Consider the following 14,998-nt stretch of genomic DNA (forward strand, 5'->3'; position numbering starts at 1 on the left):
GAGCGGTCTGGAGGACTGGATGGGCTATGCCCATACAGCGATTTTATTTGTGCATTAGGTTTCCTTATATACTTTTTTCTTTAACATCGTTACCTCAATGCAGATTATTACTCAAACAATAAAAGGAACAGAAAATTCCTTGGGGGATGATTCTGAGGAACTGTCAAAGGGAACAAATACTAATTTAAAAGATCAATGGGAAATAGGTGATGCTGATTATCAATATTGTCAGAACAATCAGTAACTTGGATAACAATCTTTAATTAACTAGAAGTCACAAGCTCAGCAGTAAACCATGCATCTGTGAGAGACAAGGACTACAGGGGAGGTCACTAGGCTGAAACAATGCCTGGTAAACAAAGTCTTAGATCAGGAGCCAGAAAGGGGAACACAATACCCAATTAACTCACTTCAGCGTTCACCTGGCCATTATCTCATTGACCAAGAAGGCTGAGGATAGTGTCCTGCTTAATCATTCTCAATTTCCTCTTTCATTCTCTTCTTAATTTCCTCTCACTCATAGCTTGACAGCCTCCAGCCAGGGAAAATGTGTTAAGGAGTCAAGCTCACACGAAGATCAGATAAATAGTTTTTCTAAGGTTACATAGCAATTGACCAAAGCAACCAGCACAGCACAGAACAGCTGCACTCTCTTTGGTCTTCTGCCCAGTATCTTAATCTTTCTCTAGCTTTAAGAGAAATGTTAAAGACAGTGCTACATTGGATATGCATTCCAGAAGGTATTCACATATTTAAATTCATGTCACAAAATACATGAACATCAGAAGAATGTGACCCAGAAAGAAATGATTAATAAGTCAGTATTTTTATTAAGTGACAAATTCAGTTATAAAAATATTAAGTAAAATAAAAAATTAGTTACATTTATTGTTTGCTTTACTTTTATATGTAAATGAATAGAGTACAAACGGATATTCAACAGGCAAGAAAAATAGCATCAAACTGGAAATCAGAAGATCTTGATTAAAGGCCCCCTTCCATTTCTAAGGTGCCTGGAAATCCTGGTATATTTGGTTAATTTTCCGCATAATTATCTCTCTTTCTTGTTGAGCTGTAGCCCCCAGCTAGACTACAGTTCCCAGCCCTCTTTAGGTTAGGAGTAGCCATGTGCTAAGTTTGGTTAATGGGTTGCAAATTAAAATGATATGGGCAATTGTGTATAATGTGCTTAACAATAAGATGCTGCTTCCTAACTCTATTTTCCCTTCCCTCAGGGCTGGCATGCAGTGTGCTTGATCCTGTTTTTAACTAATGACATGGAAAAACCCAAGAGAATAGCAAGATAAGAGCCTGGGCCCTCAATTTCATGAGGTCTTTTGACTGTTTCAGGAAAGAAAAATAAGAATTAATTTTTTTTTTAGCTATTCCATTTTTGAGACCTTCTTGTAAAAATAGCTTAGCTTGTGCCCTGACCAACACAGTGAAATATGAGCAAGTCACCACTTTTCCAGCGTTCCATTTCCTTGCACGTAAAATAAGGGTGATAATATCAAGCCTGGCTATACATGTAGCTGCTCTGAGTATTAACTAAAATAATATAGATCACAGATGAATACATTGTGTAATATGAAATATTATTTTATATTTTAGTATTGTAGCTGCCAGAGGGGAGAAAGTTTTATTTCGTATTTTTTAAATAAACTTTTTATTTTGGAATAAGCTTAGACTAATAGAGAATTAGGAAAATAAGTACCGAGTTTCTGTATATCACAGTTTCCCTAATGTTAACCGTTTACATTCTCATGACAGATTTGCCAAAACTAAAAACCAGCGTTAGTACTTTACTACTACTTCAGTTCTTTGGATTTCACTGGTTTTTCCATGAATGTCCTTTTTCTCTTCTAGAATCCAGAACAACCTTTTAGTCTGTTCTGCTCTGAATACTTTCTCAGACCTTTCCTTATTTGTCATGATCTTGACAATTTTAGGGAGTACTGGCCAGGTATTTTGTAGAAGGTCCTCTGTTTGAGTCTGTGTGATGTTCTCATGATTAGATTGAGGTGATCAAGGTGGGAGGAGGTGTATTAGTCTGTTCTCACACTGATGTAATGAAATACCTTAGTCTGGGTAATTTATAAAGAAATGAGGTTTAATTGGCTCATGGTTCTGCAGACTGTGCGGGTGGCTTCTGCTTCTGGGGAGGCCTCAGGAAGATTTCTGTCATGGCAGAAGGCAAAGGGGAGTCAGCACTTCACATGGCCAGAGTGGGAGTAAGAGAGAGAGGAGGGAGGTACCACCACATTTAAACAAGCAGATCTCACTGTCACAATGACAGCTCTAAGGGGAATGGCAATAAACCACGAGAAACTGCCCCCATGAGCTAAACACCTCCCACCAGGCCCCACCTCCAGCACTGGGGATTACATTTCAATATGAGATTTAGGCAGGGACACAGATCCAAACCACATTAGGGGAAGATTTTATTTTTAATGAAAAGGGTAATTTGGAATAAAAATGCAGTGTGTGTGAGAGAGAATAAACCTCCTTTTTCAATTTGATTGCTTTATCAACTCTAACTGCTGTTCTAGTTAGTGTGCTTCTGTCGTGGAATAGAATTGCTTATTCAGGCTCTATGAGGTACCTTTGAGAATAACAACAAGGCATCCAGCCTCTTGTCTTTGTAATGATACCTTTGGACAAGACTGAATTGCTCTCAGCTGCTTCTTTGTCACATTCATTCTGGGAAGATGTCTAAAAAGCCCTTGGTTGTGAATCTGGAACTTGATGACAGACCAGTATCTAGTCCAACTGAACAGAAAAGGGTATATTTTAGAAAAACTGTCTATCGACAGCTTCATACCACAGTGAACTAATCAGAAAATCCTCAACACACTGGGATGGTTTTATTGTTATTGTTTTGTTTTTTTAGCGTGAGGGAGGGAGGTAAGACAGAAGGGAGAGTGGGGAAGAGGAAGAGAAGACTATTACAAAAGCAAATGCAAATTATAGATGAGAAAAAAGATGAGAGTCGGTGAATGTAGAATCTTAAGGAAAAGTCTCGACGAACAGGGAGATTAAAATCTTTTCTTGGATGCTGACCTATAGTTTGACTCCCCAGATACAATAAAGAGAAAGCAAAATTTTGATTGGGGCAGGAATTAACCTATTTCTTTCTATATTTACTTTTCAAGTTGAGCAAGATCTGGGAAAGGGTCTGCTAGCAAATTTTGTTTTTACTATTTCAAACAAAGATATCCATCTAGAATGGCATTAGCCTTGCGAAAAAAATGTAGTGTGTTATTTCTTTCTTTCTATCCAAGGTTTTGAGTATATAAAATTCCCATCAGAACACACTCTCTCTATCTCACTATCTCCTATACTTAAGAAAAAAAATCTAAATAGAGAAAACTATGACTGAAGAGAGCTTAATTTTGATTAAATGTCAGGGTCCATTCTTGTAAGAGCTCTTTCAGCTAAATGCTCAAATCCAATCTGTGGATAGCTCTCAGTATCTGTCTTTCTTGTAAGGTCCAGCTCTGCAAATCTTGTCCAGGTCTCCAAAAACAACATCTCAGAGGGCACTTGGTATATTTAAACTTAATCTTTGTCCACACACTCCTTTCTCTCACTGGGCTTTCCTCTGACCATGTTTTCTGTTACTAACCATTATTTCTCTGCTTCTCAGTAATTCCTCTGCCCAACTTTCTCTTCCTTTAGCTTCACAGCCCAATCTTCATCACACTCTGCTTAACTTTCTTAAATCCATCTCTATTCCATCTATTTCTTTCTATCTCTATTGGCAGGGTCTGGTACCAGCCACTACTGCTTTTCTCCTGGACTAATTCATAATCTCAGACAAAGCTAGTGATATTTCTGAGACACAAGTCTCTTTGTATCCATTCTCCATGCTTTATACTTTTCACTGGCTTCATTTTTCTTTCCTTGAGGACAGTCAAAATTCCGGAGAAAATTGCTGATAATAGATGTAGCCCTGCTAGATCTGGTTCACCCTCATTTCCCCAGTCAGATCTTGTTCCATTCCCTCCTTCTGTCCTTATTTGCCATCTCTCCACCTGCTTTCACTGCTTGTCCTTCCCATCTCTTTTCATCATTGACACTGCAGTCACTCCTTTCAGTTCCTGAAGGATTCCCTGGTTTTTCTCTCTCTTCTCAACACTCTCCAAATCCCTCTATATTTCCTTTTTTAGGATGATGTGATCTTGTTCTATCCCCAGGAAAATCTTCCTGACCCTCCTCTTCTACTAATTTGGTTGATTTTCTCCACTGTGTGTCTGTAGAAGCCTAACTTTCCCTTTAGTAAATCATCGTTTCTTGTGATTGTTCATGGGCTTGTTTGTATTTCCCAGATAGTTTATAAATAAATTTCTTAACCATTTCAAAGACATACATCCTAGAACCTCTCATGAACCACATTACAGAGGAACAAAAGATTCATTTGATACAAAATATGGCAAGTAAATGGTGAAAGGATTAATATACCTGTTGTTGTTGTTTTTGAGGCAAGGTCTCTCTCCGTAGCCTAGGCTGGAGTGCAGTGGTGTGATCACGGCTCACTGAAGCCTCCAATTCTTGAAGCGATGTTATCACTTCAGCTTCCTGAATAGCTAGCACCACAGGTGTACACCACCAGGCCCACCTCGTTTTTTTTTTTTTTTTTTTTTATTGGATTTTAGGTTTTGGGGTACATGAGCAGAGCATGCAAGACAGTTGCGTAGGTACACACATGGCAGTGTGCTTTGCTTCCCTTCTCCTTTTCACCCACATTTGGCATTTCTCCCCAGGCTATCCCTCCCCACCTCTCCCTCCCACTGGCCCTCTCTTTTTCCCCCCAATAGACCCAGTGTTTAGTACTCCCCTTTCTGTGTCCATGTGTTCTCATTTTTCATCACCCGCCTATGAGTGAGAATATGCGGTGTTTCATTTTCTGTTCTTGTGTCAGTTTGCTGAGGATGATGTTCTCCAGATTCATCCATGTCCCTACGAATGACACAAACTCATCATTTCTGATTGCTGCATAATATTCCATGGTGTATATGTGCCACATTTGTCCAATCCAGTCTATTATCAATGGGCATTTGGGTTGATTCCAGGTCTTTGCTATTGTAAACAGTGCTGCAATGAACATTCGTGTACATGTGTCCTTATAGTAGAAGGATTTATAGTCTTTTGGATATATACCCAGTAATGGGATTGCTGGGTCAAATGGAATTTCTATTTCTAAGGCCTTGAGGAATCGCCACACTGTCTTCCACAATGGTTGAACTAATTTACACTCCCACCAACAGTGTAAAAGTGTTCCTCTTTCTCCAAATCCTCTCCAGCATCTGTTGTCTCCAGATTTTTTAATGATGGCCATTCTAACTGGCGTGAGATGGTATCTCAATGTGGTTTTAATTTGCATCTCTCTGATGACCAGTGACGATGAGCATTTTTTCATATGATTGTTGGCCTCATATATGTCTTCTTTCGTAAAGTGTCTGTTCATATCCTTTGCCCACTTTTGAATGGGCTTGTTTGTTTTTTTCCTGTAAATCTGGTTGAGTTCTTTGTAAATTCTGGATATCAGCCCTTTGTCAGATGGGTAAACTGCAAAAATTTTTTCCCATTCTGTTGGTTGCCGATCCACTCTAGTGACTGTTTCTTTTGCCGTGCAGAAGCTGTGGAGTTTCATTAGGTCCCATTTGTCTATTTTGGCTTTTGTTGACAATGCTTTTGGTGTTTTGTTCATGAAGTCCTTGCCTACTCCTATGTCCTGGATAGTTTTGCCTAGATTTCCTTCTAGGGTTTTTATGGTGCCAGGTCTTATGTTTAAGTCTTTAATCCATCTGGAGTTAATTTTCGTGTAAGGTGTCAGGAAGGGGTCCAGTTTCTGCTTTCTGCACATGGCTAACCAGTTTTCCCAACACCATTTGTTAAACAGGGAATCCTTTCCCCATTGCTTGTTTTTGTCAGGTTTATCAAAGATTATATAGTTATAGATATGTTGTGTTGCCTCCGGTGCCTCTGTTTTGTTCCATTGGTCTATATCTCTGTTGTGCTACCAGTACCATGCTGTTTTGATTACTGTAGCCTTGTAGTATAGTTTGAAATCCGGTAGTGTGATGCCCCACACTGTGTTCTTTTTGCTTAGAATTGACTTGGCTAGGTGGGCTCTCTTTTGGTTCCATATGAAGTTCATGGTGGTTTTTTCCAGTTCTGCGAAGAAAGTCAATGGTAGCTTGATGGGGATAGCGTTGATTCTGTAAATTACTTTGGGCAGTATAGCCATTTTCACGATATTTATTCTTTCTAACCATGAACATGGAATGTTTCTCCATCTGTTTGTGTCTTCTCTGATTTCGTTGAGCAGTGGTTTGTAGTTCTCCTTGAAGAGGTTCCTTACGTTCCTAGTTAGTTGTATTCCAAGGTATTTTATTCTTTTTGTAGCAATTGTGAATGGCAATTTGTTCTTGATTTGGCTTTCTTTAAGTCTGTTATTGGTGTAGACGAATGCTTGTGATTTTTGCACATTGATTTTATATCCTGAGACTTTGCTGAAGTTGCTTATCAGTTTCAGGAGTTTTTGGGCTGAGGCGATGGGGTCTTCTAGGTATACTATCATGTCGTCTGCAAATAGAGACAATTTGGCTTCCACCTTTCCTATTTGAATACCCTTTATTTCTTTTTCTTGCCTGATTGCTCTGGCTAGAACTTCCAGTACTATATTGAATAGGAGTGGTGAGAGAGGGCATCCTTGTCTAGTGCCAGATTTCAAAGGGAATGCTTCCAGTTTTTGCCCATTCTGTATGATATTGGCTGCTGGTTTGTCATAAATAGCTTTTATTACTTTGAGATACATTCCATCGATACCGAGTTTCTTGAGGGTTTTTAGCATAAAGGGCTGTTGAATTTTGTCAAATGCCTTCTCTGCGTCAATTGAGATAATCATGTGGTTTTTGTTTTTGGTTCTGTTTATGTGGTGAATTACGTTGATAGACTTGCGTATGTTGAACCAGCCTTGCATCCCTGGAATGAATCCTACTTGATCATGATGAGTAAGTTTTTTGATTTGCTGTTGCAATCTGCTTGCCAATATTTTATTGAAGATTTTCGCATCTATGTTCATCATGGATATTGGCCTGAAGTTTTCTTTTCTTGTTGGATCTCTGCCGGGTTTTGGTATCAGAATGATGTTGATCTCGTAAAATGATTTGGGAAGGATTCCCTCTTTTTGGATTGTTTGGAATAGTTTTAGAAGGAATGGTACCAGCTCCTCTTTGTGTGTCTGGTAGAATTCGGCTGTGAACCTGTCTGGACCTGGGCTTTTTTTGTGTGGTAGGCTCTTAATTGCTGCCTCGACTTCTGACCTTGTTATTAGTCTATTCATAGTTTCAGCTTCCTTCTGGTTTAGGCTTGGGAGGACACAGGAGTCCAGGAATTTATCCATTTCTTCCAGGTTTTCTAATTTATGTGCATAGAGTTGTTTGTAATATTCTCTGATGATGGTTTGAATTTCTGTGGAATCTGTGGTGATTTCCCCTTTATCATTTTTTATTGCATCTCTTTGGTTGTTCTCTCTTTTCTTTTTAATCAATCTGGCTAGTGGTCTGTCTATTTTGTTGATCTTTTCAAAAAACACCCACCTCGTTTTTAATGGTTTATAGAGATTGGTCTCACTATGTTGCCCAGGCTGGTCTTGAACTCCTGGGCTCAAGTGATCCTCCCATCTAAGCCTCCCAAAGAGCTGGGATTATAGGCATGAGCCACTGCGTTTGGCCCTGGTTTTTCTTCTTAGTGCACGAGTTTTCTTTTACTCTACACATTTTATCGAGACTGCTCTATACTATACTCTAAAATAGCTGCAACCTATAGGAAAATATAGCAGTTTCGGATGGCATACTCAGAATTTAATTTTCTCTACTCCTCTTATCTACCCTAAGTGAGGCTCCACAGTAGAAGGCACTGGGTGTTGTGGTTTAACAAGTTATGAGACTTATGTAGAGAATTAAGCATGACGGGATTACTCACAGAAAAATGACTGGCTATAACCAACAACCTTGGTTTTGTTACATGCCTGTATAAGTAGTTATATTCCTAAACTGATATCCAAATGCAGTTAACTGTAACAACTGTGAGAAGAGTTGCACACTTCCAGAATGATGAATTATACATCAAGAGAAAAGTGTAATTGTCAATTGTGGTAGAAATTTTAAAATTATTCAGAATCTCTAATTTAGATGTGATAAAGGTTTCTTCTAAACACTCAACTCTTAGGTTGAAGCCTCCAATGTGTCTGCACTTAACATTTCTATTCCTTTGCCTTCTGTTTTCATGAATGTTGATATGCTTGATTATGAGTCTTATCCCTTTGAAAACATTGTGTATTTTCCCTTGACTATTTCTAGAGGAATAGCTTTCATTTTAAGTTATAAAACTGGTTTTAAATTTAATCTTGAAAACTTTCCTTTTGGAGCTAGAACTTTAGATGTTGTTCTTTGGAAGCTATTGAATACAACCAACACATTTCTGTCATCTCTATATAGATCTATTCACATTTAGAGATAAAGTGCAATTACACCTATTTACAGTGTTATGTAACTAAGGAGCCTGTGTTTTACACCAGGTGAACATAGTGGATTTAAAAAAAAAATGTCTACGAACGTTTCTATATTTTTATTACAGCTATGATTGACTTGCTGTGACATTCTATCCTCCTAATAAATGCAATATTACTGCTAAAATGTCCTCATTCAGCAGAAATGCATACACAAGGAAGGGAAGTAATTTAATTTTAGCTTATATGTACCTTTGAGTTCTGGTTCTCAGTTTTGGGCGGCAGTCACAAAAAGCCAAGCAAATTCCCAGGATGCCAGACCACAAGGCAGTTTCTGGCAACAGCAAGTGATCGCGGCTTTCTTAGAACTTTCCAAATATAACTTCTTCATAACAAGCATTTAAAGGCAAATCGAGTTACAGTCTCTTGCTTATGAACATCTCTCTTATAAACATCTGCTAAAAGCAAAGCTTTAGACAAATTAAATGTAACAGCATTTAATTGAGCAAAGAACTATTGGTGCATCAGTCAATCCTCAGAACCAAAACAGGTTCTGAAAGACTCCTGCGGCTGCCACATGGCTGGTTAATGTTTATGGAAAAAAAAAAGTAAATGAAGAATAGAAGATGGAAGGAGGTATACAGATAGCTCATCTAGTTGAAGTTTGGTATTTGGGTTTGAATAGTTGGCCACCTGTGATTGACCAAAGCTTGGCTGCTGTGATTTGCAATTTCCTAAGTTAGGTTTTCAGTTTGTTTCCTTACTAAGTTACAGTTCGTTTCCTTACTAAGTTACAGGGCTCATATGGAGACTTCTAAAGCTTAAATTTAATTTGATTTAACACTTCTTATGTGCACTTTCCTATTGCTGCTGCCATGGTACTCCTCTCCCTCCCCGATGTTGGGGACTTTCTTATTCTGTTGGTCCAGCTGACAAAATCCTGTGGCTGTTCATACCCAGTCTTTCACATGCCTGCCACCTCTCCTTTTCCTAGTGACGCTGCTGGCGCTAACTGGTCTTGTCACCTCTCTCTTCTTGATGCTGGAGTAGAGTTGAGTTTTGTAACTCTGGGCTTATGGACATTCTAGGTACAGCATGAACTGGAACTCTAAATGTGTTTTCTTTTAAGAATTCATTTGGTAAACCACCTTATTCATCTGTGTGGAGGGTTCAATGGGTTTTTCCCTCTGCCTTGGAACTAAATCATCACACAATAACGGGTGTGTGGAAAGTGTGTTAAACACTGATGTAGGAAGGGTGGATAGTAATTTGTGAAAAATTGGAATTGCCTGGGCCTCTAGCACTATTCATATTTATGTAGTATCTATATTCATTTAGTAAAAAAAATGATTAGGATTTTAAGAAACACACCAGTTTTGAAACAAGCAAAACTATTATTGTATGAGTAGTGTAGGGGCAGAAAGATGTGATACCTTTTTCATCGATTGTAAGGGTAACAATCAATACTCCTATAAGAAAAGCAGGTTAACAAGAGAAAAGCATAACAAATTTATTTAATCAAAGTTTTATGTGACATAGGACACTTCAGAAATGATGACTCAATGAGCCAGGGAAAATGACCTACTTTTATACTTAGGTTTGATGAAGAATGGACAGCCTTATAGAAATGTGATTGAACAAAAAGAGTACAATCTAGTGGTAATACACTGGGCGGGGAGACATAGCAGGGTCTGTTTGTTCAGATTCTTTTAGATGTCTCTGGGTAGCGTTTCCCCTGAACTGCACTGTACAGGGCAGAACTCCTCTAGAATGAGGGTCTTCACAGAAGAAAGGAGAAGGCAGACAGTAACCATCCTAGGTTTGATGGTTTGCTTTGAAGAGAGGTTCTAGTTTCTATGACATACCTTAAGTAAGAGAAATTCTGGGGTTGGAGTGATGGCTCATGCTTGTAATCCCAACACCTTGGGAGGCTAAGGCAGGAGGATCACTTGAGGCCAATAGTTCAGAACCAGCCTGATCAGCATAGTAAGATCCTTTCTTTATTTAAATGTATTTTTTGAAATAAAAAGATTAAAAGAGGAAAGAGGAATTCTGGTTTCTACTGCTTACTTTGAAGCAGAAAGAGGGATAAGAGACAGGAGAAGGTCAGAGAGAGTTTGCTTCCACAGTAGATTCTGAGTCTTTTCATTTTTTTTAATTCAAAGTACTCAGCATACCAAGTGCCATACTTTGGGGCATCATTTTCTGAGTTTGCAAAATAGTATAGAAATCAACTCAAAAGTAAAAAACAAGGTTCAGTGGATTGGCATTTGAATAGCCCTGTCCCATATTTACAAGTGTTGAAATTCTAAAATTTTGCCAAAGGATAATCATGTGACATATGTGGAATCAAGACGACTGGGAATAATTTTGAGTTTGACCTTTCCCTTTTACCACTCCCATCCCTAAAACATATACATTTGGAAAGCAGAAGCAGAAATAGTCAATGCTTTATCAGGTTATCTGTGCTTTAAAATTTATTTATTATTTTTGTTTATTTATTTATTTTTTAGACAGAGTCTTGCTCTATCGCCAGGCTGGAGTACAGTGGTGTGATCACTGCAACTTCCGTTTTCCATTTTCAAGCAATTCTCCTGCCTCAGCCTTCCAAGTAGCTGGGACACTTCCAAGTAGCTGGGACAGGCACACACCACCATGCCCGGCTAATTTTTTGCATTTTAAGTAGAGATGAGGTTTCATCATGTTGGCCAGGATGGTCTCGATCTCCTGACTTCGTGATCCGCCCGCCTTGGCCTCCTAAACAGCTTGAGCATCAAGCCCGGACAAAAATTTATTTTTAAAGGAAATGTCTATTGAGTCTGAATCACTATGCTCTTCGGGAATTTGGTGAGAAGTAATTGGGTGAGGAAGAAAAGAAGTGTTTGGTTCTGGTGAAACAGAAGGTACTGGTGATGGGGGAGGTTCTGTGACTTCAGGAACGAAGATGAATTTCATTAATTAAAATGAAAGACTCAAAGTGGAAATCACACAGGAAGCAAATTGTTAGAGGACATAGAGACAAACTTCTTTGGTGAGAATTAAGTGATTAAGTGACTGAAAATGTTCTATCATATAATCACACAATTATATGGATATTTTTTCTTTGATGAAAGAAAAACTGGTGATTTGGGGACTAAAAATGGGGGAACAGAGTGAGGAGAATAAGCTATGTTTAGGAAGGATTTTTATTCTGCAGTCCAGTCCTCCAGTTGATGCCTTATCCTTTTAAAAGAATTATGATAATTACATTTTCTCTAAAAGATCAAGTTTCAGTGCATGGTTTGTGTCTTTTACTATTCTATTTTTATACTGTAAATTTCTTTGCTTAATAAAAGCAGATCTATGGAAAGGTACCTTCAAAAGTATCAAGAGAATTATGAGTAGCAAGAAGATGGGACAAACTGAGAAAAAGCAGGGCAGGGAGGGGATGAGAAGATCTGAGTACAGAAGGGAAATTACTTCTTAGTGCAGAAACATCTGCTCATAGAAGAGAAAAGGGCGGGAGGGGCACCATGCTTACAGAAAGGAAATCAAAGTCAAAATATCATGCCAAGCTAGAGAAAAGACACGATTCGGAATCCAGGAAATGAGGTCTGGCTTTAATGAGTTTAATGTCTAAAGATTCAAGTGTATATCAAGAGACTTACACAGAAAAAAGACCAGGTAAAGGCGGCATGAAGCACACTGATGTAAAAAACCCAAAATAGATGTTTTCAAGCTTGTATTGCTTTATCAAGTGGCTTCCTAAACTAGGTGAAGATACTGGCATCTTCTTATTTGTTCAGTTCGCCTTTTTGGTTTCCAACTGCTTTGTTAGTAGGCAGTCTAGAACCTCCTTCTCAATGACCTGCTAAATTTTTAAGGGCTCCAGCCAGGTTGGTCTTATTTGCAAACACCAGATTTTCCAGGCACAATTAGACACTGATGACACCATTGGTTTACAAAATCCTCTTGGTGCACCTCCCAGGCTTAGGGCTTATTTTCCAAACACAGCTGCTGAGGCCAGATTCTGGGCCTGGACTGTGTGTCTAGCATCAGTTTCCCACTGTGCTCAAACCAGCATTTCTCCCTCACCCAACAACTACTTCCAGTTCTTTCTTGGACCCTGGTCCCCAATCAGATTGACCTGTCCTCCAGGTGACTGTTGACCCTGACAGAATTTTCCTAACTTACAAGGTTCTGGGAACAGAGTTGGACTATTGATGTCCTCCTTCCCAGAAGGCTCTAGATTCTTTATGTAAATAGATCAATTTCCTCCCAAGTGACAGCTTTGCTTACCTTGTGTTTCCTTGAATCGCTAAACCTTGCTGGAATAGCGAAAACTCTTTTTCACGCTCTGGAGCCCTGCACCAATGCCATCAGGCCTGTTCTCTCTACATTTACTAATTAAGAAAGATCACTCAAATCCTTCCTGTAATGGAAAAGACTTGCTTGCTTCCTGGTGACTTTCCCTAATTTTTTTTAAACCACATCAAGCATCCTGTTACCTCCTGCACAAGCATCCTACTGCATTCACATTTTTCAATGGAACTTTGTGTTAACCTGGACAACAGAGACTTGTATTTAAATAATTAACAAAGAGAGATGATAGATCTAGTAATGTGGGCAAATTCTGTGAAATGGTTACCTGAATTATAAATGATAAGGGTCTATAGAGTCTCAGTTTTCAGAAGGCTTTAATCAATGCAACAATTAAGTACATTGTCAGAACTTTCTAGATTCTGAGCTGCTTTCTGACAGGGTCCTATTTATGCGCCTTTCTATTTCAAACATAAAAAATCTCAAAGAATATTTCCAGGGAAAATTCTAAATAAGAGTGGCCAGATCCTGTCCAATAAAAAAAAATGTTTTAAAGATCAGTTCTACCGGTCAATTCAATGTGACTCCATCTGATTGAATTGAGAAAGTAATTCATCACATTTGGTAGAAGGGCAGCCCCTTTTACTAAATTATAAATAGGTTAACTAAATGGTGCTGCATCCAAATTATATGCCTCTGCCCTTCCTGATAAACTCTAACTCTGAGCTTCCCAGATAAATATTCAATGAAAAGGCTTTAGGCACAGAACTTCTTCTACTGGCCATTTAATCAATCAGGTGTAGGAATGTTTCAGGAGACATGTAGGCATTTATGATTTTAATTGACTACTTTTCATTTTTAACTCATAACAGACTTAATTATGGCCTAAGTTGCATGTGCTCACTAGAGACATTCTCTGTTTTTTTAAATTTTTCATTGGTACTTTAAAAATATTAATGAATCTACCTGGTTTGAAACACCTATAAAATCTATACAGTGAGTAGGCTCCTTTCCACCCCTGTCCTATGCTGCCTCAGTTGGCAATGTCTTTCCAATAGGGTAACATTTATTCCATTAACTTAGAGATTTTAAATTTATGCATGTGTATATGTGTGTATGTACATATACATGTAGACTGTTGGGGTTCAAAACACAATACCCCAAAGTATGATGCTTTGGCATGCTTAATACTTTGAACTGAAGGATATCAGAAAGGCCTCAGAACGAAGATCTCTGACCCTCTGCTGCACTCCTGTCTTCTGCCCCTTTTCCTCCCCCAAACTGAGTTATAGTAACCAGAATTTTTCTTGCCCAGGGCAGGTCATAGAAACTAGAACCCCTCTCTTCCCAATCAAGCCATAAAACCTAGGAAGGTCACCCTATCCCTTCTCTCTTGAAGGCTTTCATTCCAGAGAGGTCCTGCCCCATACCCAGGAGAATGGATTACTACATGGACAAGTCGAGAAGAATCTTGACAGACAGGTCGGGCTGGGTTTCCTGCCTCCATCTACTACCATTAAATCATACCCATTTGTTCAATCACATTTCCACACTGTTGTCCATGCTTCATCAGAACTAAGCATAAAAAGAAATAGTTTTCCCTGGGTCTTTGGGTCTTCATTTCTGAACGCTCTCATATCATATGAAAATGATTAATAGGCCAGGTGAGGTGGCTTATGCTTGTAATCCCAGCACTTTGGGAGATCGAGGTGGGTGGATCACTTGAGATCAAGAGTTGAAGACCAGCATGGCCAACACGGTGAAACCCTATCTCTGCTAAAAAATATAAATGAGAAAAAACCCAGCTTTCATTAATAAACTTGTTATGCTTTCTCCTTGTAACCTGTCTTTTGGTATGGGAGTGTCAGTCCTGATAATTGGTGAGAAAATGTATCATACCCTTCTGCTCCTATAACATACACATATGTGAACATGTATACATGTGCCTTGAATGTATATATGTACATATGTACTGTGTGTATGTCTGGAGGAGGTTGGAGGTGAGGGAGGGAGAGAGGAATAATACAAATAAACTCGATTAATATATAAGCAGATACTAATGCTACTTTTCGGCCCTTTTTACACCAATGGCAGGCAGCATCTTATAACGATTGTTCTACATCTTGTTTTATTTCATATTTATTCCTATATCTTGAAGATAATTATATAACAGTACATAAATAA

Source organism: Callithrix jacchus, chromosome 21 (genome assembly GCF_049354715.1).
Source record: "Callithrix jacchus isolate 240 chromosome 21, calJac240_pri, whole genome shotgun sequence".
NCBI classification, from domain to species: domain Eukaryota; kingdom Metazoa; phylum Chordata; class Mammalia; order Primates; family Cebidae; genus Callithrix; species Callithrix jacchus.